Source organism: Papio anubis, chromosome 7, assembly GCF_008728515.1.
Source record: "Papio anubis isolate 15944 chromosome 7, Panubis1.0, whole genome shotgun sequence".
NCBI classification, from domain to species: Eukaryota; Metazoa; Chordata; class Mammalia; order Primates; family Cercopithecidae; genus Papio; species Papio anubis.
This window is the reverse complement of record NC_044982.1, coordinates 112,994,716-113,022,005: the sequence shown is the minus strand read 5'-3', so window position 1 is coordinate 113,022,005 and position 27,290 is coordinate 112,994,716. Positions and strand designations below refer to the sequence as shown.

At 39.5% G+C, this 27,290-nt stretch overlaps 2 protein-coding genes across 12 annotated transcripts in view; one reads left to right on the top strand and one right to left on the bottom strand.

Annotated features, from left to right (window-relative positions):
• Window positions 1-27,037, bottom strand: part of NRG4 (neuregulin 4) — a 121,903-nt gene extending 94,866 nt beyond the window's left edge. The window contains exons 1-5 of one of the 10 annotated variants that reach the window (XM_017960795.3): window positions 26,922-27,031; window positions 23,998-24,063; window positions 19,919-20,049; window positions 19,618-19,663; window positions 18,754-18,863 (exon numbers count right to left, since the gene is read on the bottom strand). The gene's annotated coding sequence lies outside the window, so the exon portion shown is untranslated. Of the gene's footprint in view, window positions 1-18,753; window positions 18,864-19,617; window positions 19,664-19,918; window positions 20,050-23,997; window positions 25,125-26,921 lie in introns of those variants that run through there. The other 9 variants (XR_001904484.3, XR_001904481.3, XM_017960799.3 and 6 more) reach the window with 9 other exon arrangements.
• A 70-nt stretch (window positions 27,038-27,107) lies between these two features.
• The window catches only part of TMEM266 (transmembrane protein 266), a 148,722-nt gene continuing 148,539 nt past the window's right edge, over window positions 27,108-27,290 (top strand). Inside the window, exon 1 of one of the 2 annotated variants that reach the window (XM_003901236.3) lies at window positions 27,108-27,287. The gene's annotated coding sequence lies outside the window, so the exon portion shown is untranslated. The remainder of the gene's footprint in view (window positions 27,288-27,290) is intronic. The other variant, XM_017960801.2, reaches the window with a different exon arrangement.

Sequence of the window (27,290 nt, the reverse complement as noted above, 5' to 3'; positions counted from 1 at the left end):
AGTAAAGTTGCAGAATACAAACATCGACATAAAAATCAGCAGTATTTCTATACATGGATGATTAACTAAACTGAAAAAGGAATCAAGACAATCCCATTTACAATAACTACAATAACATAAAATACCTAGGAATAAATTTAACCAAAGAAGTGAAGGATCTCTACAATGAATACTATAAAATGCTGATGAAATAAATTGAAGAGGACACAAACAAACTGGAAGATATGCTCATGGATCAGAAGATTTAATATTGTTTAAAATAATCATACTACCCAAGGAAACCTACAGATTCAATGCAATCCCTATCAAAATACCAATTACATTCTTCACAGAAATAGCAAAAGAAATCCTAAAAGACGCAAAACAGATAAAGCAACCCTGAACAAAAAGAACAAAGCTGCAGGCTGGGTGTGGTGGCTCATGTCTGTAATTCCAGCACTTTGGGAGGCTGAGGCAGGTGGATCACGACATCAGGAGATGAAGACCATCCTGGCTAACATGGTGAAACTCTGTTTCTACTAAAAATACAAAAAATTAGCTGGGCGTGGTGGCACACACCTGTAGTCCCAGCTACTCAGGAGGCTGAGGCAGGAGAATTGCTTGAACCCAGAAGGCGGAGGTTGCAATGAGCCCAGATTGCACCACTGCACTCCAGCCTAGGTGACACAGCGAGACTCTGTCTCAAAAAAAAAAAAAAAAAAAAAAAAAAAAGAAAGAAAGAAAAAGAAAAAAAAAAGAACAAAGCTGCAGACATCATGCTACAACTTCAAAATATACTACAAAACTGTAGTAACCAAAACAGCATGGTTCTGGCATAAAAACAGACACATAGACCAATGGAATAGAATAGAGAACCCAGAATTAAAGAACCCATGCTTCTTTTTTTTTTTTTTTTTGAGACGGAGTCTCGCGCTGTCGCCCAGGCTGGAGTGCAGTGGCGCGATCTCGGCTCACTGCAAGCTCCGCCTCCCGGGTTCACGCCATTCTCCTGCCTCAGCCTCCTGAGTAGCTGGGACTACAGGCGCCCACCACCGCGCCCGGCTAATTTTTTGTATTTTTAGTAGAGACGGGGTTTCACTGTGGTCTCGATCTCCTGACCTTGTGATCCGCCTGCCTCGGCCTCCCAAAGTGCTGGGATTACAGGCGTGAGCCACCGCGCCCGGCCAGAACCCATGCTTCTACAGCCACCTGATTTTTCACAAAGGCATCAAGGATACTCATTAGGGAAAGGACAATCTCTTCAATAAATAGTGCTGGAAAAATTAGATAGCAATATGCAGAAGGATGAAACTACTCCCCCACCCTCTAACCTTATACAAAAAGCAACTCAAAATGGATTAACAATCTAAATGAAAGGCCAGAATCTATGAAACTACTGCAAGGCAACATAGGGGAAAGACTTCAGGACACTGGTCTGGGAAAAGATTTTATGAATAACACCTCAAAGCACAGGTAACAAAACAAAAATAAACAAATTTGAATTTCTAATTTAAAATCTTTCCACAAAGGAAACACTATGCCTGGATGGATTCACTGGTGAATTCCACCAAACATTTCAGGAAAATGAGAGAATATTATACAAATTATTTTAGATACTAAAGAATGAACATTTCCCAACTCATTTTTCTGAAACCAACATAACCTTGATGCCAAAACTTGACAAGAAATTAAAGAAAAGAAAATTACTATTAATCCTCATGAACATAGACCAAAAAAATCCTTTAAAAATTAGCAAATTAAATCTAGTGATACAGTAAAAGGATAATATATCATGACCAGCAGGGTTTATCAGCATGGTTGGTCTAATATGTGTGAATTAATACAATTCACCACATTAACAAAATAAAAGATAAAGATTATATTGTCACCTCAATAGATTCAAAAAAGGCATCTGATAAAACTTCAATACCCATTCATGAGGGAAAAAAGTCTCCACAAACTAGGGGAACTTGCTTAAGCTTATAAAGAGTATCTACTAAAAACCTACGATTAGCATCATATTTCACATTGAAATATTGAAAGCCTTTCCCCTAAGATTAGAAACAAGGCAAAGATGTCCAATTTCACTATTTCTATCACCATTATACTGGAGGTCTTAATTAGCACATGAGGACAATACAAAGAAATATAAAACATAAAAACTGGGGCTGGGCATGGTGGCTCATGGCTACAATCACAGCACTTTGGGAGGCCGAGGCAGGTGGATCATCTGAGGTAGGGAGTTCAAGACCAGCCTGGGCAATGTGATGAAACCCCATCTCTACTAAAATACAAAATAAATTAGCCAGGCATGGCAGCATGCTCCTGTAGTCCCAGCTACTTGGGAGGCTGAGGCAGGAGAATTGCTTGAACTCAGGAGGTGGAGGTTGCAGTGAGCCAAGATTGTACCACTGCACTCAAGTACTCCAGCCTGGGCGACAGAGCAAGATTTCGTCTCTCCAAAAAAAAAAAAAAAAAAAAAAATTAGCTGGATGTGGTGGCGCATGCCTGTAATCCCAGCTACTCGGGAGGCTGAAACAGGAGAATCACTTGAACCCAGGAGGTTGCAGTGAGCTGAGATCGTGCCATTGCACTCTAGCCTGGGCAAAAGAGTGAGACTCTGTCTCAAAAATAAATAAATAAATAAATAAAACCCATAAAAATTGGAAAGGAAGAATAAAGCTGTCATTATTCACAGATAAATGCTTTCCATGGTGAAAGAAAATGAGCATATGTATGGCATACACTACTCAAGAAAAGCCAGCACAGAGGGTAAACGAGAAGTAGACAGGAGAATTACCCAGTAAAAAGACTTTATATGCTAGGCACAGAGCCACCATGCTAATAACAATACATTCTTAAAAATAAGAGTAATTTAAATCAAGAAAAAGCTCAAGCTTTAAAGTTTGTTTCAAACCACTTCAATAGAGTGTTCAAATGCCAGTAGAAATAGACCAAAAAGATTTTCCAGTCAATTGGTTGAAAATACCCTTACCATACATTTAAGAATTGCCTTAGATGCTGAGTTTGCACGTCTTACAATATTGTTAGTTTTTGTGAGGCCTGACTCAGGGTACATCAGAAAAGAAAAGCAAAATATTGTGTATAAAGCCACCAAGAAAACCACATAGAGACCAACAGATCTCAATATACCCCAAATCACGTCTTAGGCATTTAGATAAATAACAGAATATTCAGTGTCAGGAGCTTTCCAATTATTTTTAAAAGCTTTTGGTTTTAAAATTTAGCATAAACAAAATGAAAAAACTTCAGACTACTTTTCTAGGAAAATTATTTTGATCACAACTTGTCAGTATGTGAATAAGTGACAAACATAAAGTCTTAAAAACTTTCTTTGAAGGCCAAATATAATTTTTCTATAAACTACATCCACAGAAAAATGTCTATTCTTCTTTGCCCCATATTTTCCTTTGGTTGTTGTTCAAGCATCTCCTTGTGATATAAAAAGCTGGCACAAATGGCTATTACCATGAATTAATTTTTAGAAAGGTAAAAATAGAAAAGTAAAATCTTAAACCTCATAGGATTGAGTCAACAATTGGAACAAAAAATTTTCTGAAATGATGAAAACATTTAAAAGGACAACTGAAAGTAAAAGTAGACGTTCTGATATAAGGCAGAGTAAAATAGCAGTTTGGAAGTAATAAACATTTCCTAGCAGTCAGTGATGCAGAACTAAAATACTATCTTATTCAAAAGCCATGACTACATTGAACCTATCATACTGGACTCAGCAATTTCTTTCTGAAGACTTTTATTAGGTTGTAAAACTTTGTAGCATTTCTTACTGCATGGGAAACCAATTTTCAGAAGATATTCCCTAAATACATTAAAGTGCAAGTCTTAGCTATGCAGATATTCTACTCCTAAAAGTAAAACATAAACTGGGCTATGTATCAAGAAGATGTCTGTCAATAGTAACACCTCAATAATGCAATTTTACATGTGAATTGAATCAGCCTATTGTAAAAGTTTTTTTGTTTTGTTTTGTTTTTTTGTTTGTTTGTTTTCCCCAAAAGCTTTTCCCGGCCAGGTGTGGTGGCTCACGCCTGTCATCCTGGCACATCAGGGGCCCAAGGCAGGAAGATACCTGGGGGCCAGGAGTTCAAGATCAGCCTGGGAAACACAATGAAATCCCATCTCTATTTCAAAAAATAAATCAATAAGGCTTGCCCTTACTTCATATAACTATTATTTACTAATAGGACATCATGGTTTAAAAATAAAAATGTACCTGACATTGTAGCATACAAAAGAGACTTTTATAATGTATCAGTTTAGAAAGTTTTAGGTTGTAAGTAACAGTCAACCCAGTTCACAATAGCATAAACAAATATGGATAAATTTCTCACAAGATACAATATCTTGAACAGAGTAACTGCTAAAGTTGGTTCACTAATCAATGATGTAATCAATATTTTCAGTATGTTTTCTCCACCAACCTAAGTGTGTTAACTTTTTGTATTCATTTTTATTGCCTAATGGTTCCAAGATGGTCACTTCAGCTTTAAGCATCACATCTAAGGTCAAACCCAGAAAAGGGGTTACACCCCAGCCCTGTCCTACCCTTTTATCAGAAAAGAGGAAAGTCTTCCGTGAAGTCCCCCCGCAGACTCATGAACTAGAATTGTATTACATGGCCACTGTAGCAGTAAGAAAGTTTAGAAAATCTAGTATTTAACTTTTCTAATATTTATGGTAAAAGTAAGGAATAGATATTGGATTAAATAACCAATAGCGTCTGTCACAGTCCTCAACCCAACATGCACATGCACACTTCTTGTCACACCTATGCATTAAACAGAACATACTCATTCTCTCCTCAAGAAAGACAACCCTCCTATCTCATCCAATTACTGCAAATAGCTTTAAACAGAATCCCTGGGTGATTTTCTATCTGCTATATCAAGTCCAAATATGGCAATTCCTATCTGACCATCTGAATAGCTAAAAGGTATCGGTCTCTAGGCCATCCTCCTTTGTTAATATAACTGTGAAAAAGAAAGGACAGAGTAACCCCCTTAAAATTCCCATTCAGAAAAGGGAACAATGGGAAGCACACAGTTGTCAACAGCCCACAATCCACACTATATCTTAAAGACAGAAACGGCAGATTCTTTGGCAGGCAGTAAGGTAAATTCCTTGGTTAGTCAATCTGCTAGGTCCTGGTATAAGTCTCAGGAGCATCTGCTTTGTCATTGTCCTCTTTGGCCACATCTAAGGTAGTTTCTAAACAGACACCCTTCCCAGGGGCTCCACAGCTTTTGTAGCCCACTTCACACTGGTTTGACTTAGAGTGGTGGATATGAGAATTGCCTGGAGGGAAAAACTTCTGTTTTATTTGCTTCACATCAACTCCTTGTGTGAATAACCTAAAAAAAAAAAAAAATTCCACAGTAGAATGTTTCACCCTATAATGGGTGAGTGACATTGGGAGAAAAATCATTGTGCCTACTTTCTTCATCTACATATGAGGGCAGAGTTAGAAGGGGACACAATGATAATGCCTCATTCAAAGGGATATCTGAGTATCAGATGAATTTATACATGTAAAATGCCTAGAACGTAGGAAGGATTCAACAAGTGCTAGCTATTATCATTACTTTTAATTGGGAAACTTAAATAGTGTATGACCACCTAACTCCTACCAAATGGGGAAAAATCCAAGGCCTTTCCTCTAAGGACTAGAACCAGATAAGGATGTCCACTCTCACTACTGTTATTTGACATAATACTGGAAGTCCTGGATGGAGCAATTAGACAGGAAAAAGAAATAAAGAGAATCCAAACTGGAAAGGAAGAAGTCAAATTAGCCTTATTTGCAGATGACATGACCTTATACATAGAAAAACCTAAAGACTCCACCAAAAAAAAACAAAACAAACAAACAAAAAAAAAAGTTTGAGCTGAGAAACTCAGTAAAGTTGCAGGATGCAAAAATCAACATACAAAAATCAATAGTATTTCTATATGCCAAAAGCAAACAATCTGAAAAAGAAATCAAAAAAGCAATCTTGAGGGGTAGAGCAAGATGGCAGAATAGAAGGTCCCACCAATCATCCCCCCTGCAGGAACACCAAATTCAACAACTATCTACGTACAAAAAAAGCACCTTATAAGAACCAAGTATCAGGTGAGCCTTCACAGCACCTGATGTTAACTTCACAGTTCTGAAAGAGAAACTTAAGAGAGTAGGAAAGAGTTTTGAATCATTGATGCTACTCCTCCCCTATCCCATCACAGTAGTCAAGTGGTGTGAAGAAATCTGCGTGCTTGGGGAGATTGAGAACACAGAGACTGTGAGACTTTACATTGAACTCAGTGCTGTAACAGTATAAAGCAAAACTGGGCTGAACTTAGCTGACACCCAGCTACAGAGGGAACATTCAGATAAGCCCTAGCCAGAGGAGAATCACCCATCACAGCAGCTGGAACTTGAGTTCTAGCAAGCTTTATCATTGTGGCCCAAAGTGCTTTGGGGCTCTAAATAAACTGTAAAGGCAGTCTAGGCCCCAAGAACGGCAAGTTTTAGTGTTGAGTTGGGCTTGAAGCCAGTGGACTTGCCAGTCATGAGACTTACTGAGACACAAGGCTGGGCATCTAAGGGAGTGCTTGCACTACCCCTCCCCCAACCCCAGGCAACACAGCTGTGACTCCATAAAAGTCACAAAAGAGCCACAAGCTGTGTTGCCTGGTGTTGAAAAGGGGGTAGTGCAAGCACTCCCTTTCCACCTGAGAGGAGAGGAGAGGGAGAGTAAAGAGGAATTTTGTCTTGCACCTTGGACACCAGCTCAACCACAGTAGGATACAATACTAGTCAGAACTGTAAGGCCCCCATTCCAGTCCCTAGCTCCCAGATGACATTTCTAGACACACCCTGGACCTGGAGGGAACCTGATTCCTTGAAAGGAAGGACCTATTCCTGGCAGGATGCATTATCTGCTGGCTAAAGAGCCCTTGAGACCCTGAATAATCAATAGTGATACTCAGGTAGTACAGTATGGGCCTTGGGTGAGACTCTGAGACACACTGGCTTCAGGTGAGACCCAGCACATTCCCACCTGTGGTGGCTATGGTAAGAGATTCCTTCTGCTTGAGAAAAGCAGAGGAAAAAGTGGAGACTTTGTCTTGCATCTTAAGTACAAGCTCTACCACAATGTAGTATAGCACCAATCAAGCTCTTGGGGTCCCTGATTCCAGGCCTTGGCTCTTGCATGGCATTTCTGGACATGGCCAGGGCCAGGAGGGACCCCACTTCCCTGAAGAGTGAGTCCCAGGCCTGGTAGCATTCACCACAAGCTAACTGAAGAGCCCTCAGGCCTTAAGTGAACATTGGTGGTAGCCTGGCAGTACCCCCTGTGGGCCTTGGGTGGTAGTGACCATAAGGTGAGGGTCTTCTGCCTGTGAAAAGGAGAGGGAAAAGTGAGAACTGCTTTTGATGGTTTGAAAGCCCACTCAGCCACAGTGAAATACAACACCAGGTAGACTTCTAAGGTTTTTGACTCCAGTCCTTAGCTCCCAGATGGCATCTCTGGACCTGCCCAAGGCCTGCAGGAACTTGCCCCCTGAAGGGAAGGACACAAGCCTGGTTGGCTTCACTAGATGTTGACTGTAGAGCCCTAGGGCTTTGAATGAACATAGGTGGCAGCCAGGTACTGGTTACAGCGGGCCTTGGGCAAGACCCAGTGCTGTGCTGGATTCAGGTCTAACCCAGTATAGTCCCACTGGTGGTGGCCATAGGGGTGTTTGTGTCACCCTACTCCCAGCCAGAGGTGGCTCAGCACAGACAAAGAAACTCCATTTGCTTGGGAGAAAGTAAGGGAAGAGAATAAGAATCTCTGCCTGGTAAACCAGAGAATTTTTCCAGATTTATCCAATATCACCAAGATGATACTTCTACAAGTCTGCAAGAACCACAGCATTACTGGGCTTGAGGTGCCCCGTAATGCAGATATGGCTTAGATCTTAGATCACGACGCTCAAAGTCCTTTTGAATACCTGGAAAGCCTTCCCAAGACAGGTGGATACAAACAAGCCTAGACTGAGAATACTGCAATGAATACCTAACTCTTCAATGCCCAGACACCAGCGAATATCCACAAGCATCAAGACTATCCAGGAAAACATACCCTCACCAAATGAACTAAATAAGCTGCCAGAGACCAATCCTGAAGAAACAAAAATACATGACCTTTCAGACAGAATTTAAAATTGCTGTTTTGAAGAAACTCAAAGAAATTCAAGATAACACAGAGAAGAAATGCAGAATTATATCAGATAAATTTAACAAAGAGATTGAAATAATTGAAAAGAATAAGTAGAAATTCTGAAGGTGAAAAATGCAATTGACATATTGAATAATGCATGAGAGACTCTAATAGTAGAACTGATCAAGCAGAAGACAGAATTCGTGAGCTTCAAGACAGGCTATTTGAAAACATAGTTAGACACAGATTAAAACAAAATAAAGAATGAAGCACACCTACATTATCTAGAACATAGCCTCAAAAGGGCAAATCTAAGAGTTATTGACCTTAAAGAGAAGGTAGAGAAAGGGGTAGAAACTTTATTCAAAGGGATAATTAGAGAGAAATTCATAAACCTAGAAAAACATATTAATAACCAAGTACAAAAAGGCCGGCTGGGTGTGGTGGCTCACACCTGTAATCCCAGCACTTCAGGAGGCTGAGGCAGGTGGACCATTTGAGGCCAGGAGTTTGAGACCAGCCTGGCCAACATGGCAAAATCCTGTCTCAAATACAAAATCAGCTGGGTGTGGTGGCACACACCTGTGCTCTCAGCTACTTGAGAGGCTGAGGCATGAGAATCATTTGAACCCGGGAGGCAGAGGTTGAGGTGAGTCGAGATTGCACCACTACACCCCAGCCTGGGCAACAAAGCAAGATTCTGTACCCACCCCCCTGTCAAAAAAAAAAAAAAGTAATAGCCTTTAATGTAAGTGGACTAGACTCTTCAATCAAAAGACAAGGTGGCTGAATGGATAAGAAAAAAACAAACCAAAAAAAAAAAAAAAAAAAGAAAAACCACAAGACCCAATGATCTGTTGCCTATAAGAAACACACTTTACCTATAATGACACACATAGACTGAAAATAAAGAGACAGAAAAAGATATTTCATACCAACAGAAACCAAAAAAGAGCAGGAGTGCTATACATATATCAGACAAAATAGATCCCATGACAAAAACTTTAATAAGAGACAAAGAAGGTCATTATATAATAATGAAGGGGTCAATTCAGCAAGAGAATATAACCATTTTAAATATATATGCACCCAACACTAAAGCACCCAGATATATAGAGCAAATATTTGAGCTACAGAAAGAGATAAACTCCAATATAATAATAGCTGGAGATTCAACACCCCACTTTAAGCATTGGACAGATCTTCCAGGCAGAAAATAAACAAAGAAACATCAGACTTAATCTGTGCTATAGACCACATGGACCAAATAGATACATACAGAACATTTAATCCAACAGCTACAGAATACACAATCTTTTCCTCAGCACATGGGTCATTCTCAAGGATAGACCATATGTTAGGTCAAAAAACAAGTCTTACAATATTTTAAAAAACTGAAATAATATCAAACATCTTTTCTGGCCACAATGGAGTAAAACTAGAAATCAATAATGAGAGGGATTTTGGAAACTATACAAACACATAGAAATTACATAATAGGCTCCAGAATGACCAGTGGGTCAATGAAGAAATTAAAAAGGAAACTGAAACATTTCTTGAAACAAATGATAATGGAAACACAACACACCAAAACCTATGGAATATAGCAAAAACAGTACCGAGAGAGAAGTTTATAGCTATAAGCACCTACATTTAAAAAGTAGGAAAACATCAAATAAACAAGCTAATGATGCATCTAAAAGAAATAGAAAAGCAAAAGCAAACTGAACTCAAAAATCAGTAGAAGAATAAAGAGCAGAGATAAAATTGAAATGAAGAAAATACAAAAGATCAATGAAATAAAAAGCTGGTTTTTTGAAAAGATAAACAAAACTGATAAACCTTTAGCCAGACTAAGAAAAAAAGAGGAGACACAAATAAATAAAATCAGAGATGAAAAAGGAGACATTACAACAAATACTGCAGAAATTCAAAGGATCATTAGAGGCTACTATGAGCAAATATATGTCAATAAATTGAAAAGCCAAGAAGAAATGGATAAATTCCTAGATATATACAACCTACCAAGATTGAACCATGAGGAAATCCAAAACCTAAACAGACTAATAACAACTAATAAGATCAAAGCCATATTAAAAAGTCTCCCAACAAAGGAAAGCTTGAGACCAGTGACTTCACTGCTGAATTTTATCAAACATTTAAAAAATAACTAACACCAATACTACTCAAACTATTCTGAAAAAGAAAGGAGGAAGGAATAGTTCCAAGCTCATTCTACAAGGTCAATATTACCCTCATATCAAAACCAGATAAAAACACATTTAAAAAAAAAAAAAAAAGCTGTAGTCCAATAGCCCTGGTTAACACTGATGCAAAAATCTTCAACACAACACTGGCAAACCAAATTCAATAACATACTAAAAATATCATTTGTCATGACCAAGTGAGATTTATCCCACGGATGCAAGGATGGTTCAACATACATAAATCAATGTGATACATCATATCAATAGAATGAATAACAAAAATAATATGATTATTTCAATTGATGCTGAAAAAGCATTTGATAAAATTCAACATTTCATTGTGATAAAAACTCTCAAAAACCTGGGAATAGAAGGAACATACCTCAACATAATAAAAGCTACATATGACAGACCCATAGCTAGTATCATACTGAATGTAGAAAAACTGAGTCTTTCTTCTAAGATCGGGAAGATGACAAGGATGCCCACTTTCACCACTGTTATTCAACATGGTATTGGAAGTCCTACCTAGAGCAATCAGACAAGAGAAAGAAATAAAGGGCATTCAAATTGGAAAGGAAGAAATCAAATTATCATTGTTTGCAGATGATATGATCTTATACTTGGAAAAACCTAAAGACTTCATCAGAAAATTTAGAACTGCTAAACCAATTCAGCAAAGTTAGAGGACACAAAATCAACAAACAAAAATTAGTAGCATTTCTATATGCCAAAAGTGAACAATCTGAAAATGAAATCAAGAAAGTAATCCCATTTACAATAACTACAAATAAAAAAAAGTATCTAGGAATTCATTTAATCAAAGAAGTGAAAGCTCTCTACAATGAAAACTATACCAATGCAAGAAATTGAAAAAGACACAAAAAATGGAATGATATTTCATGTTCATAGATTGGAAGATTCAATATTGTTAAAATGTCCACACTACCCAAAGCAATCTACAGATGCAATGCAATCTCTATCAAAATACCAATGACATTCTTCACAGAAATAGAAGAAACAATCCTAAAATTTATATGGAACCAGAAAAGACCCAGAATAGCCAAAGCCATCCTAAGCAAAAAGAACAAAACTGAATAAATCACATTACTTGACTTCAAATTACACTGCAGACTTACTGTAACCAAAACAGCATGATACTGGCATAAAAACAGATACATAGACTAATGGAACAGAATAGAGGACCCAGAAATAAATCCATACATTAACTCATTTTTGACAAAGGTGACAAGAACATACTCGGGGAAAGGACAGTCTCTTCAATAAATGGTGCTGGGAAAACTGGATATCCATATGCAGAAGAATGAAACTTGACCCCTATCTCTCACCATATACAAAAATCCAAATCAAAATAGGATTATAGACTTAATTCTAAGATGTCAAACTATGAAACTACTAACAAAAAAATTGGGGAAACTCTCTAGGACATTGGAGTAGGCAAAGATTTCTTGAGTAGGCTGCGCACAGTGGCTCACGCCTGTAATCCCAGCACTTTGGGAGGCCAAGGTGGGTGAATTATGAGGTCAGGAGGTTGAGACCATCCTGGCTAACATGGTGAAACCCCACCTCTACTAAAAATATAAAAATTTAGCCAGGCGTGGTGGCAGGTGCCTGTAGTCCCAGCTACTTGGGAGGCTGAGGCAGGAGAATGGCATGAACCCAGGAGACAGAGCTTGCAGTGAGCCAAGATCATGCCACTGTATTCCAGCTTGGGTGACAGAGTGAGACTCCATCTCAAAAAAAAAAAAAAAAAAAAGGTTTCTTGAGTAATACCCCACAAGCACAGGCAACCAAAGCCAAAATGGACAAATGGGATCATATCAAGTTAAAAGGTTTCTACACAGCAAAGGAAACAATCAACAAAAGGCTTCTCCACAGCAAAAGAGATACTCAAAAAAGAAACAATCCACAGAATGGAGAAAATATTTGCAAACTGCCCATCTGACAAGGGATTATAACCAGAATATACAAGGAGTTCAAACAACTCTATATGAGAAAAAGCCTAATAATCTGGTATGAAAATCACAGAAGATCTGAATGGACATTTCTCAAAAGAAGACATACAAATGGCATACAGACATATGAAAAGGTGCTCAACATAATTGAACATCAGAGAAATGCAAATCAAAACTACAATGAGATATCATCTTACACCAGTTAAAATGGCTTTTATCCAAAAGACAGACATTAACAAATGCTGGAGGAGATATGGAGAAAGGGAAACACTCACATACTGTTGGTGGGAACCACTATGGAGAACACTTTGGAGGTTCCTCAAAAAACTAAAAATAGAGCTACCATATGACCCAGCAATTGCACTCTGAGATATACACCCAAAAGAAAGGAAGTCAGTACATCGAAGAGATATCTACACTCCCATGTTTACTGCAGCACTATTCACAAGAGCTAAGATTTGGAAGCAACCTAAGCATCCATCAACAGATGAACAGATAAAGAAAATTTGGTACATACATACAATGGAGTACTATTCAGCCATAAAAAATGAATGAGATCCTATAATTTGCAACAACATGGATGGAACTGGAGGTCCCTATGTTAAGTGAAACAAGCCAGGCACAGAAAAACAAACTTCGCATGTTCTCACTTATTTGTGGGAGCTAAAAATTAAAACAATTTAACTCATGGAGGTAGACAGTGGAAAGACGGTTAACAGAGGCTGGGAAGGGTGGAGCAGGGGGCTGATTGGGAGAAGTGTGGATGGTTAATGAGTCCAAATTACTTAGAAAGAATCAATAAGACCTAGTATTTGCTAGCACAATAGGGTGACTATAGTAAAAAATAATGTAATTGTACATTTAAAAATAACTAAGAGTATAATTGGATTGTTTGTAACACACAGGATAAATGCTTGAGGGGATGGATACCCCATTTACCCTGATGTGATTATGCATTGCATGCATGTATCAAAATAGCTCATGTAACCCATAAATATACCATGCTCCCACAAAAATTAAAAATAAAGCAATTTCATTTATAATAACTACAAAAATATATAAAATACCTAGGAATCAATCTAACTAAAGAAGTGAAAGATCTATACAAGCAAAACTATGAAACTCTGATGAAAGAAATTGAAGAGGACACACACACCAAAGGAAAGATATTCCATGCTCATGAATTGGAAGAATTAATATTGTTAAAATGATAAAACTACCCAAAGCAATTTACAGATTCAATGCAATCTCTATCAAAATGTGAATGGCATTCTTTATAAAAATAGGGAAAATTTTCTTAAATTTATACGGAACTACAAAAGACCTAGAATAGACAAAGCAATCCTGAGCAAAAAGAACAAAGCTGAAGGTATCACACTACCTGACTTCAAAATTTACTACAAAGCTATGGTAACCAAAACAGCATGGTACTGGCATAAAAACAGACACATAGACCAATGGAACAGAATGGAAAATCCAGATGTAAATCCACACATTTATTGCCAACTCATCTTTGACCAACGTGCCAAGAACATATAATGGGGAAAGGTTACCAGATGCAGAAGAATGAAACTAGACCCCTAGCTGTCACCACACAGCAAAACCAAATCAAAATGGATTAAAGACAAATATTTAATTCCGAAACTATGAAACTACAGAAGAAAACATTGGAGAGATGTTCCATGACATTGGTCTGGGTAAAGATTTTTGGGGTAAGACCTCAAAAGCACAGGCAACCAAAGCAAAAATAGACAAATGGGATTACATCAAGCTACAAAGCTTCTGCACAAGGAAACAATCAACAAGTTGAAGAGACAGCCCACAGAATGGGAGAATATATTTGCCAACTATCCATCTGACAAAGAATAACCAGAATATATATGGAGCTCAAACAACTCAATAGCAAAAAAAACCCATATAATCTAAAGTTTAAATGGGCAAAAGACTTGAACAGACATTTCTCAAAAGAAGACATACAAATGGTCAACATGTGAATGAAAAAAACATTCAACATGACTAACCAGAGAAATGCAAATCAAAACCACGAGGAAATATCATCTCACCGCAGTTAAAATGCCTTTTATGAAAACGACAAGGAATAAAAGATACTGGTGAGGATGTAGAGAAGGGAAAGCTCTCATACACTGTTGGTGGGAATGTAAATTAGTATAGCCTCTATGCAGAACAGTATGGTGGCTTCTCAAAAGCCTAAAAATAGATCTACCATATGATCCAGCAATTCCACTACTGAGTCTACATCCAAAAGAAAGGAAATCAATATATCAAAGGGCTATCTGTACTCCCATGTATATTGCAGCACTATTAGCAATAGCCAAAATATGAAATCATCCTAAGTGCCTATCAATGGATGAATAAAGAAAATAGGATATACGTACACACTGGAGTATTATTCATCCATAAAAAAAGAATGAAATCCCATCATTTGCAGCAACATAGATGGATCTGGAAGCCAATTATGTAAGCAAAATAAACCAAGCACAGAAAGACAAATATCATGTTCTCACTCATATATAGAAGCTAAAATAAAGTGAATCTCATGAAGACAGAAAGTAGAACAGTGGTTACCAAAGGCCATTAATGATAGAGGAGAGGGAAGGATAAAGGGTGAAAAAAGGAATATAAATGTATTTATTACCACTAAACTGGACATTTAAAAATGGTAAAGATGGTAAATTTTAAATGTATATTTTATCTCAAAAAAAGTGAAAAAAAATAGTGTATGGTTGCGGTCTCTGCAAATGTAAAATGATTTAATAATAAAGATTCACTTTATATGCTAAATATGAAATAACACAAATTCCCCAAATTAATAATTCATCAAGAATTACGGTTTCAGCCCGATGCAATGGCTTGCAACTACAATCCCAGCTACTTGGGAGGCTGAGGTACAGGATCACCTGAGCCCAGGAGTTCAAGACCAGCCTGGGCAACGTAGTGAGACCACGTGTCTAAAAAAATTTTTTTTTTACTTAGCTGACTGTGATGGCACAGGCCTGTAGTCCCAGCTACTCCAGAGGCTGAGGTGGGAGGATCCCTGGAGCCCAGGAGTTCAAGGCTGTGGGGAGCTATGATCTTGTCACTGTACTCCTGGGTGACAAGAGAAACCCTGTTTCAAAAAAAAAAAAGTAGTTTCAAAAGCTGGTTGGAGGCTGGGCACAGTAGCTCATGCCTACAATCCCAGCACTTTGGGAGGCCAAGGCAGGCAGATCATTTGAGGCCAGAAGTTTGAGACTAGCCTGGCCAATGTCGTAAAACCCCATCTCCACTAAAAATACCAAAATTAGCCAGATGTGGTGGTGCATGCCTGTAATTCTAGCTACTTGGGAGGCTGAGACAGGAGAATCACTTGAACCCGGGAGGCAGAGGTTGCAGCAAGCTGAGATCAGGCCACTATACTCCAGCTTGGGCAACAGAACGAGACTCTGACTCAAAAAAAAAGCTGGTTGGTGAATATGATTTATAAACTCTGAGGCTACTGCCACATGGCAATATCAAACTTTCCATTCTTTGCTGCCAGAAATAGTCTTGAATTATGCATGTCTCTACAAAATGCTATAGCTCTGTATAGAAATGTAAAGGAGAAAAAAATCACAGCGCTCCCCACCCTCACTACCCTAAGCACTGCCTCTCATACATACCTTGGTCTTTCTAAAGATTTCCCATGTCCTTGAAGCCTAGACACTCAGTCTACAATCAATATCCAAATAGGGGCCGGGCGCAGTGGCTCATGCCTGTAATCTCAGCACTTTGGGAGGCTGAGGTTGGTGGATCACCTGAGGTCAGGAGCTCGAGACCAGCCTGGCTAACATGGTATAAACCCCGTCTTGACTAAAAATACAAAAATTAGCCAGGCATGGTGGTGCATGTCTGTGGTCCCAGCTACTCAGGAGGCTGAGGCAGGAGAATGGCTTGAACTCAGGAGGTGGAGGTGCAGTGAGCTGAGATCATGCCACTGTACTCCAGCCTGGGCAACAGAGCAAGACTAGGTCTCAGAAAAGAAAAAAAAAATCCAAATAGGATATGTCTGTCAACATTGTTCCAGGAAAACTTCTCTGAAATAAGAGGGTCAATCAGCCTAGTTACTTTTCATATGTGTATGCTCTTCTCAGGCCTGGGGTAATTATCATGCCCTCCCACCCACAACACACATACATACACACACACAGACACACACTCTCTCTCTGACCATTTTCCTGAGTATATTTCCTCAGTATATATAACTGGTCATCCTTAACATCTCCTTGCTTACAAAGAAATATTATCTTAAAGTTCCTAATTTTTCCTCAACTTGTATCTATTTTTTCTCCTACTCAAATATTTCTTTCATTTCCATTTTATTTGCTCACCCCATATGCACAAGCCTCTTTTTCCTTTTACCTCCAACTCTCCCATCCTCACTCTCAAACTCTCCTATCCACATTCACTCTATATCCAATTCTTCAACATTTCAGTCATTCTTCCCCTTCTGCCCTATTCGTCAACCTTATCTACTGGAAAGTCTATTTCTTTGAGGACAAACCCTTTTTATTCTAAATTTATTTTTCACTTCTGTGCAGTTCACTCTAATAAAAATCTGGTTCTCTTTTAGATTACAAGGTGCCTTTTTCAATAAAACCACTTACTTCACTTAATTTCTACTCTTTCTCTAACTCAGTAGAAAGAATAACACCCCTTTCCTTGCTCCCACATGCCATTTTCAGATTACCATACTGTAGTCTATTTCTCGTTGTTTGAAATCTCCACCCTATCCCACATTTTGGGGAACCATTCTTAACAATCCCACTTGAACACACTGTTCTTTAAATCTGTCCTCCCATCCTTCTCTCTAGTCTTGGTAGAGATGATACATTAAGAGTCCACAATTCCATTTCTGTCAGTGGTAACATATGTGTACTTGGAGAGTATTACAAGAGCCAAGAAAAATTAAATATGTTAATGATGGTCACACGGCCAAGGATGGAATAAATTGGATAAGACCTATGACTATTTCTATGCTCCTAAAATAACTATCATTCTCTATAGTCTTAAAGTTTTATAAGTTTACCTATTCTATCATTAGAAATATATCATGTTAGCCTTAGACATAAATAACCGTCTGCCTTTCAAAGTAAACCATAGCATCATAAGGTTAGAAGACCTCATGATGGGTGTATAAGCGGTAGATAAGCTTTTCTCAGCAGATATTCACTACTTGGAAAGTCTTCTAGAAAGAGGATTCTACAATTTCCAAAAGTAAATAACTACAACCTCAAATATTCTTAATTTCAAAATCTTTCATTTTTCTAATCTACTTTTTTCCTGCTGTTTTTCCCTTGTAGAGGTTAGAAAAGAACAGGCACCATCCTCTGTATGACAGCATCTCATCTACTGGAAAAGCATTATTGTCGCCCCAAGCCTTCATTTTGTTTTTGTTTTTGTTTTTTTTTGAAACAGAGTCTCACTCTATTGCCCTGTCTGGAGTGTAATGGCATGATCTTGGCTCAATGCAACCTCCGCCTCCCGGGTTCAAGCAATTCTCCTCTCTCAACCTCCCAAGTAGCTGGGATTACAAGCGCTCACCACCACACTCGGCCATTTTTTAAAATTATTTTTATTTTTTGTATTTTTGTAGAGATGGAGTTTCACCATGTTGGGCAGGCTGGTCTTGAACTCCTGACCTCTTGATCCGCCCGCCTTGGCCTCCCAAAGTGCTGGGATTACAGGCGTGAGTCACCATGCTCAGCCTAAAACTTTAATTCTATTCACGTTATTTTTAAATCACAAAGACCAGACTTAAACTTAACCAGCAACAGTACTTTGTTGTTTCTATTTTTCTAAATAAATACATATAATTGAACATACTTCTTTTTTTTTTTTTTTTTTTGAGACAGAGTCTCGCTGTATCGCCCAGGCTGGAGTGCAGTGGCGCGATCTCAGTTCACTGCAAGCTCCACCTCCCGGGTTCATGCCATTCTCCTGCATCAGCCTCCAGAGTAGCTGGGACTACAGGCGCCCACCACCATACTCGGCTAACTTATTTTTGTCATTTTAGTAGAGACGGCGTTTCACCGTGGTAGTCAGGATGGTCTTGATCTCCTGACCTCATGATCTGCCCACCTCAGCCTCCCAAAGTGTTGGGATTACAGGCGTGAGCCACCGTGCCTGGCCTAATTGAACATACTTCTATACATACGGTCTTCTCAAACAGAATTGAAACCCATAAAACTAACATTACAGAATTTTCCATATTGCAGAGACTACCTTATTGTCTCTTAGTTAAATCAAACCAATGATCTAGGATTATAATTAACAAATTATGGCTACATATATAGCCCCAAAACATTTAAAAGAATGAATACTTACCTGATCTGTCCTTGGATGAAAATTTTTCCTCTAAATTGCAGAGTAGAGAGGAAACTGGTTCTCTTTGATGGTTCACACTATTTCTTCTGCTTTAATAGAATTTGTGGCCACTATAAAGAAATAAGCAAGAACAGAATATTTATATAACAATTTTAGTAATACACGAAGAGAAGGAAAGTAGAATATATATGCAAATTTCATATGAATGTTTTTCTTTTACTTAGTGGTACCTCAAAGGACTTTTTAGTAAGAAGCAGAAGTTTCACTTTGTTGACATGTTTAATTTTTCTCCTTTTCACAACTTTTTAAGTCCCAGAAAAACTACTGTTACTATTTCCAAATAAAAGGCTAGGAGTTGGGTTAAGAGGGAAATATAATTTTACTAAAAGATTAGACAGTGGTGAGGAGCCACTTCATACTATGCAAACGGATTTTGGAAGGACAAGGAATTATATTTCTTTTATTATGAAAGTTACTTTTTATGTTTTGTGTTCCCCAAGAAAAAAAATGTTACAGGTATTATCACAGATAGAAGCCTAATGTGGCTTGTCATTTTAATAAGGTGGTAGTCTTTGTGGGAAAGAAGAGGAAAAAAAGTAGTATATGATCTATCTTCCATTTAGAAAGTTAATTTTCTCAAAGAGCTTTTACTTTATTTGGCACTAAGATCAAGGCAATAGCTCAGATTACCTTAATCATATCAAAGTGGCATATATTAATACCCCAAATTTTTATTTAGTCAATAGAATGCAACAATCGATTCTTCAGAAGTTTATGGGCTTTCTGTAGTCATACAAATAACGAACATAAAAGGTTTAAGAATAATATTTTTTTGTAACTACAAAACATAAAAAATTTATCTACCTTCAAATTTGATGCTGGTTCTTTATTTTTCTGATTCACTTTTAGTCTGTTAGACAGTAAAAAGATAAATTTTCTCCTTTATGTAAAGATAATCATAGAATCATAAAAATTTAGAGTTAGAAAAAAACTTAGAGAACTTCTAGATAGAGTAAGCACAAGTCTCTCTAAATTAGAGACTTCCATTTATTTGCCATACTCAAAGTTACAGAATGAACTGGAGCTGGAATTCTGGAATCCAGAATGCTTTTCCTACTACTTAATGATTCCTCAAATTTATTTAGGCACAACTTTGTGTACATACGTGAGGCAGTGAGGCACCAGTGTTGAATTTAAAGTCTCTGAATCAGACTCCCCAAATTTGAATCTCGGTTCCTTACTAGCTGTGTGATCTTGAGCAGGCTACTTAATCCCTCTGTGCCTCGGTTTCTTCATCTGTAAAATGAGATTAATAACTAGAACTCCCCAATGGGACTGCTATGAAAAAATAAATTAGTATATATAAAGCACATAGAATGGTGCCTGACATATGGTAAGCATTCAACAAATGTCAGCAATTACTAGGATTCTTTTAATAAACACATGGATATGTACTTGCTAGGTTCTATTTATTTATTTATTTATTTATTTATTGAGACAGAGTCTTGCTCTGTCGTCCAGGCAGGAGTGCAGTGGCACAATCTTGGCTCACTGCAACCTCCACCTCCCAGTTCAAGCAATTCTCCTGTCTCAGTCTCCTGAGTAGCTGGGACTTCCAGCATATGCTACCATGCCCAGCTAATTTTTGTATTTTTAGTAGAGACAGGGTTTCATCATGTTGGCCAGGCTGGTCTCAAACTCCTGACCTCAAGTGATCTCGGATTACAGGCATAAGCCACTGCACCCGGCCTGTACTTGCTAGGTTTTAAAATAGCCTACATTATTTTAATTATATTTTAATTTAAAATTTAATATAATTTTAATTATTATAAAATAATTATACCACAATTGGAATAGTAGATCATTTTTGTGTTTTCAATACATGTATATGCACTGGCTGATATACCATTTTGGCCCATGAATTGTGTAGCCAAAGGAATGGGTCTTCATAGAGTACATGCAAAATTCCAAATATTAAACACATAACTGAACTCACTTAAAAACTGAATACCATTCACTTGGTGATCATTTGGGCCCATTAACATACTTAGAACATCTGACATCCAGAGGGATTTTTTTTTTTTTTTTTTTTTGAGACGGGGTGTCACACTGTCACCCAGGCTGGAGTGCGGTGGTGCAATCTTGGCTTACTGCAACTTCTGCCTCCCAGGCTCAAGCCCTCCTCCCACCTCAGACTCCCGAGCAGCTGGGACAACAAGTGCACACCACCACATCTGGCTAATTTTTAAAATATTTTTGGTGGAGAAGGGGTTTCACCACGTTGCCCAGTCTGATCTTGAACTCCTGAGCTCAAGCGATCTGCCCGCCTCAGCCTCCCAAAGTGCTAGGATTACAGGTATGAGTCACTGCACCTAGCCAGAGGGATCATTTTTTTAGTTTGTTTTTTGAGATGGAGGTCCGCTCTTGTTGCCCAGGCTAGAGTGCAGTGGCACGATCTCAGCTCACTGCAACCTCTGCCTCCCAGGTTCAAGCTATTCTCCAGCCTCAGGCTCCTGAGTAGCTGGGATTACAGGCGCCCACCACCACGCTCAGCTAATTTTTGTATTTTTAGTAGAGACAGAGTTTCGCCATGTTGGCCAGGCTGGTCTCAAACTCCTGACCTCAGGTCAGAGGGATCATTTTTTTTTATTACCCCTTCCTCTATGTGATAAAATTATTTTTCAGTAATAATCATGAAATGAAACAATAGGAAAGAGACAGTGGAAATTGTCTTTTATTCAACTCCACTTATATACCAATAGAAAATAAAGTAAGTATTATAGTACAAAAAAGGAAATTGTAATGAAATTATCATTTTCAAAAAATAAAAAACACATATGCCTACATACTGATTTGTTTGCAGTACGAAATAACATTATACCTCTTACTTTCTTGATTTCTTTTTTAGTTTTGAAGCAACTATTAACAATGAAAAAATAAAAAAAATCAAAGTTAAATGTATTATTTGAATTCAATTATTCAAGACGGGGCCGGCCACAGTAGCTCATGCCCATAATCCCCAGCACTTTAGGAGGCTGAGGTGGGTAGATCACTTGAAGTCAGGAGCTGGAGACTAGCCTGGCCAACATGGTGAAATCCTGTCCCTACTAAAAAAATAGAAAAATTAGCCAGGCTTGGTACCAGGCACCTGTAGTTCCAGCTACTCAGGAGGCTGAGGCAGGAGAATTGCTTGAACCGGGGAGGCGGAGACTACAGTGAGCCCAGATTGTGCCACTGCACTCCAACCTGGGCAACAGAGCAAAGCCCTGTCTCAAAAAAAATTATTCAAGAGGATAATTCCATGAAACAAAAATATTATACCTCAAAGTTTGCACTATGTTTCACTCTTAAATTTTATAAACAAACACTCTAAGTGGTCACATACAACAATGTTGAAGTAATCAAGTTCTGTTTCTTCATCCTTACAATCACTGTGCTACCATTGTTTACAAAGAATCTACTGTTTAAATGCAGGAATATGGACCATCAGGGTTGCAAACATGAACTGTGCCTAAAGTCTTGAATTACTCTGAACTTTTATGAGTTTACTTGGAAATATATACAGTAACTGAGTCCATGTTTACTGAAGGACAATTGTATGAGTGGGAGTTCTCTAAATTAATTTCCATGTAGAGAACACTGTTTATTTTAAAAAATAATTAAAATATGGTGATTTAAAGTTTAAATTTGTATAGTGGCCGGACGCGGTGGCTCACGCCTGTAATCCCAGCACTTTGGGAGGCCGAGGCGGGCGGATCTCAAGGTCAGGAGATCGAGACCATCCTGGCGAACATGGTGAAACCCCATCTCTACTAAAAATACAAAAAATTAGCCAGCTGTGGTGGTGGGCGCCTGTAGTCCCAGCTGCTTGAGAGGCTGAGGCAGTAGGATGGTGTGAACCCGGGAGGCGGAGCTTGCAGTGAGCAGAGATTGCACCACGGCACTCCAACCTGGGTGACAGAGTCAGACTCTGTCTCAAAAAAATAAAAATAAAAAATAAAAAAAATAAAAAAAAAAATTTGTATACAGAAATTGTTTAAAATCCAGATCCATAAGAGATTTTTCATGGAGGACTATTTTATTATTGACACAGTTTAGAATTACTGGTACATAAAAATTACTGGAAATAAAAAACAGACTTTTAGTGCGTTTATTGTAGTTTAAATTCTTCACAGATAATGAGAATTACTATTGTCCATACCCAAGATCTACTGTTCTTATTGCCTCACTCTTAGTATTCCACTCAAGGTAAAATCTGCTCTAAGTACTATCTTTGAAGAATGGGCTTGCTGCATTAAGTATTCTTAACCTACTTATGAGAAAACTTTACAATTAATTTTTATTGAGAGCCTACTGAGTCCATGGTATTATGTTTTGTATTGTATCCACACAGACTGCATGCACATGAATGTCACTAGTTACTAGTCAATCATTTTTGCTAAAGCCATCTCAGCAGGATTTTTTAAAAAAACAACTTAGCGGCCGGCCGGGCGGAGTGGCTCACACCTGTAATCCCAACCCTTTGGGAGGCCAAGGCAGGCAGACTTGAGGTCTGGAGGTCAGGAGTTCGAGACCAGCCTGACGAACATGGAGAACACCCATCTCTACTTTAAAAAAAAAAAAAATAGCTTAGTGTGTTGGTGCATGCCTGTAATGCCAGCTACTCAGGGAGGCTGGGGCAGGAGAATCACTTGAACCTGGGAGGCAGAGGTGAGCTGAGATCATGCCATTGCACTCCAGCCTGGGCAACAAGAGCGAAACTCCATCTCAAAAAAATAAATAAATAAAAATAAAAATAAAAAATGACTTAGATATTATTGTATGTACTCAAATTTAAAATAAATACAACACAAAGTCACATATATTCCATTTTTCAGGCTTTTACCAACTCAGATTGGCTTTCTACCTGTACATTCCAAATAAGTGAGGTTATATTATAACATTTAGAAGAGCTTTCAAAATATTAACATTTACATCACATTAACAATTTAAGGACTTTGGGCATTATTCAAATTTTCACTAATCACATGGCATCAGATTCATTTGTTCTATTTTCACAAGCAACTATCTCAAGAGAACAAAAGCTTTAACTCTGCTATCAATCTTTTTCAGACAGTCACAGAATCAACATCATCTCTATCCTTCCATAATCTTGCAGCTACATACATGTACAAATGTTCCATTTATGTGATCCTGGTACTCTTGAAAAGGTAGTCTTTTTAACTAAAAGAAAATCTGACTTACCTCAAAAGGTATCTCGGTATGGGATAGAATGCCAACTACAGCCACATTAGAAACAAACAGGTATGTCTGGCAAGAAAGTGATATACCAAGCTTAAACCCACAGTTCCACCACTGCTTTACAACTCTTATACTTTCCTGTTGCTACTAAGCTCCTTTACTCACAAAATTCCCTCCCATTAGTCACCTGCAGTGTACTGAAACAGCACCTGTACTATTTATAGCTCCAGGATTCCCCCACCCCCCTCCTGTCAATAAGAATCACCTGGGGCAGTTAAAAATAAAAATCACAAGCCAACCCCCTCATATTAGATTTCAAGGGGTTTGAAAGGAGGCTCCAGAATCCATTTTTTTTTTCTAATCAGCTGAATTTATGACTCACATAATCTGATTTTAAGCAAGTGTTCCCAAGTGAGTCTTATAAGCCAGGTAAGTTCAAGAATAATGCTCCAAGTGAAAGTGAGATCTGTGGCAGATCTTCACAGTTCCTCTAGATTGATCAGCCTCAAGGGCTATCTGAAAACAAGAGAAGGCCCAGTTTGAAGAATGCAGAATGGCGTCTTGTCCACACTTAAGTTTTCAACACCCTAAAAAATTTATCAAAGTTAGATTTTAGTTTGGGGAGGTGCTGTGAAGTAGGACATCACCAGGGGGCAGCATAGAGTTGACAAATTATACATGTTTTGGGATTTTTGACTTCACAGTACAACATGAAATGGTGGCACCTACAATTTCCATAAACTCGGATTACTCAGAAAAGGAAAAAACCCAGAACACTTAAAATACATAGGTAAACGTTATTAGCATGTAATTTTCAACACAATGGCTATTATATTATAAATAGCCATTGTAGAAAAAAATGTTTCCTTGAAGTAGCATGAACCCGAATTCAAAAATATTTTATTAGAATACAAAGATTCCTGGCAGAAATTTGAAGTGGTCTTCAAATTTCTCTCAGCAAGTTTCAAAATACTTGTCATAGTCAGAGTTAATTAGCGTTTTAACTGGATGGTTCTCAATAGTTTCAATCAAATCTTAAGTAGAGTTCTACTAAGGGGGAAAATGGAGTGGATAACAATTGGGGCAAGGAGGCCGGGCGCGGTGGCTCAAGCCTGTAATCCCAGCACTTTGGGAGGCCGAGACGGGCGGATCACGAGGTCAGGAGATCGAGACCATCCTGGCTAACACAGTGAAACCCCGTCTCTACTAAAAATACAAAAAATTAGCCGGGCGTGGTGGCGGCGCCTGTAGTCCCAGCTACTCGGGAGGCTGAGGCAGGAGAATGGCGTAAACCCGGGAGGCGGAGCTTGCAGTGAGCCGAGATCGCGCCACTGCACTCCAGCCTGGGCGACAGAGCGAGACTCCGCCTCAAAAAAAAAAAAAAAAAAACAATTGGGGCAAGGTATGCCAAAGCTTTTTCTAAATAAAGTGTAGGTAGTTAAAATGCTGTCACCGACTGTCAGAAAACTATAGCTTCCCTCCCATGCATCCTCCATTAATTTTTCTTAACCCATCTCCACTTTCTCTTTTGTAGTCCGCATTTCTTCCGTCTAGAAATGTAGAAAAATCCTTTGGCAACCCAGGTAGCTTCTACAAGTATCATCTCCAAGTGTTTCTTCCTCTGAAATTCCGCCATTAGAGATTAGAGTTGAGGAGGAAATGCCGAAAGGCGAGGGAGGATCTGAAGAAATTTTACATTTTTTTCCGTTTGCCAAAAGAAGATACTTCCTGTATAGATATTCCCGTATAATTCAAGACCCAGGGGCAATTGCAAGAGGTGGTTTTGATGTCCTTCAACTCTACCATTTCCATTATGTCCATTCTAAAAAAGCTACAGCAGAAAGAAAAGACAAAGGACATTCCTGGAAGGCCAACTGGACCTAACCAAATAAAAGCACTTTAGAAGAGGTACAAGAATCAGAAATCAAGGCTATCTGCAGAGCCAAAAGCCATTCTGAAACTTCGTGTCCCAGAAACAAGGGTTTCCCATCTTTTCACATATTTTAACATAAAAATGGCAACACCCTATAGGAAAATGGCTATATTTTTAGCAAGAATTGGTGAAGACCAACGATAACAAGCTACTATGAATCTAGAAGCTGCTTAAATGGCCGTATTCACAGCAGACCCTGCAGGCACTAATTAGAAAGAGTTGTACACATTACGTGTGACAGCTTTTTTTTTTTTTTTTTTAAACGACAGAGAATATCTGTGGGTGCATTCACATTGCTCAATGACTCCGCTTAACCCACCCGGTAACTGGGAACCATGGCCCCAGGACAGGCTTCTCCACCGGGGCGAAGCTGCCTCCAAGGGGCGCAATGTTACTCTTTATGCATCAAGCACAGATACACATACAGCACATACGCAGGTCGACAGTGTATCTGTGGTACTGGAATTTCATGGGGAAAGGAGATGGGGGCGTGTAAAAAGCCCTTTTAAGAGTCAGATAACGAAAAAGAGAAAAAGAGGAGAAACACTGTCCTACAATGGTCCTGAGCTGAGGCCATCAAATGAATGTACTGACAGGTATTTTTCTCCCAGGCAGCCGACTGAGAGTCAAGGGGCTCTGACTGTGCTATGACTCCGGCCACACAGAGAGAGGCGTTTTCCCCTCGGTGGCCTCCTAGCGTAGGGGGCACTGCGTGCCGTCCTCTCCCTCACCGGGCGCCCCGCGCTGATGAAACGGAGCAACTGGAAAAGTGCTCTGAAAACTGCAAAGCGCTGCGCCAAAGCGACGGGAGGTTCCCATTCTCAGCAGTACGAAATCCCCCGGGGGTCCTCCCCGTCCCGGTGAGACGCCCTCGGCCTCCGCACTTGTTGCTTCTGCGCCCCGCCTGCCTCCCAGTCAGACCCACCCTTCGCGGCCCCCTCGCCCCTCCACACGCTCGCACTCAGGTCCCGAGCCTGTCCCGCGACCCCCTCACCCATGCCACGAAGCCCGCGCTCTGCGTGGCAGCCCTGGAGACGGCCGAGCCACCGCCTCCGCCCCCTGCCCAGCTCTGGGCGCCAACCCCTGCCCGCCGACGCCGCGGTTTCCTAGACAGCCGCGCCACCGTTCCGCAGCCTCGGGAGCGCGCGCGCGCGCGGCCGGCGGGAGGCGAAGGCGCAGGCGCGGGCCCGGCCAAGCCGCCGGCGCGAGGCCGCGCGCGCGCCCCCGAGCGCGGTGGGCGGAGGGGCGGAGGGAGCGGCAGGGCCGCGAGGGGGCGGGGGGGCGGAGAGGGGAGCCCCGGGAGCGCGAGCAGAGGCCGGCGCCGCTGCAGAGCCGAGCGAATCCCGAGCCCGGGCAGCAGGTA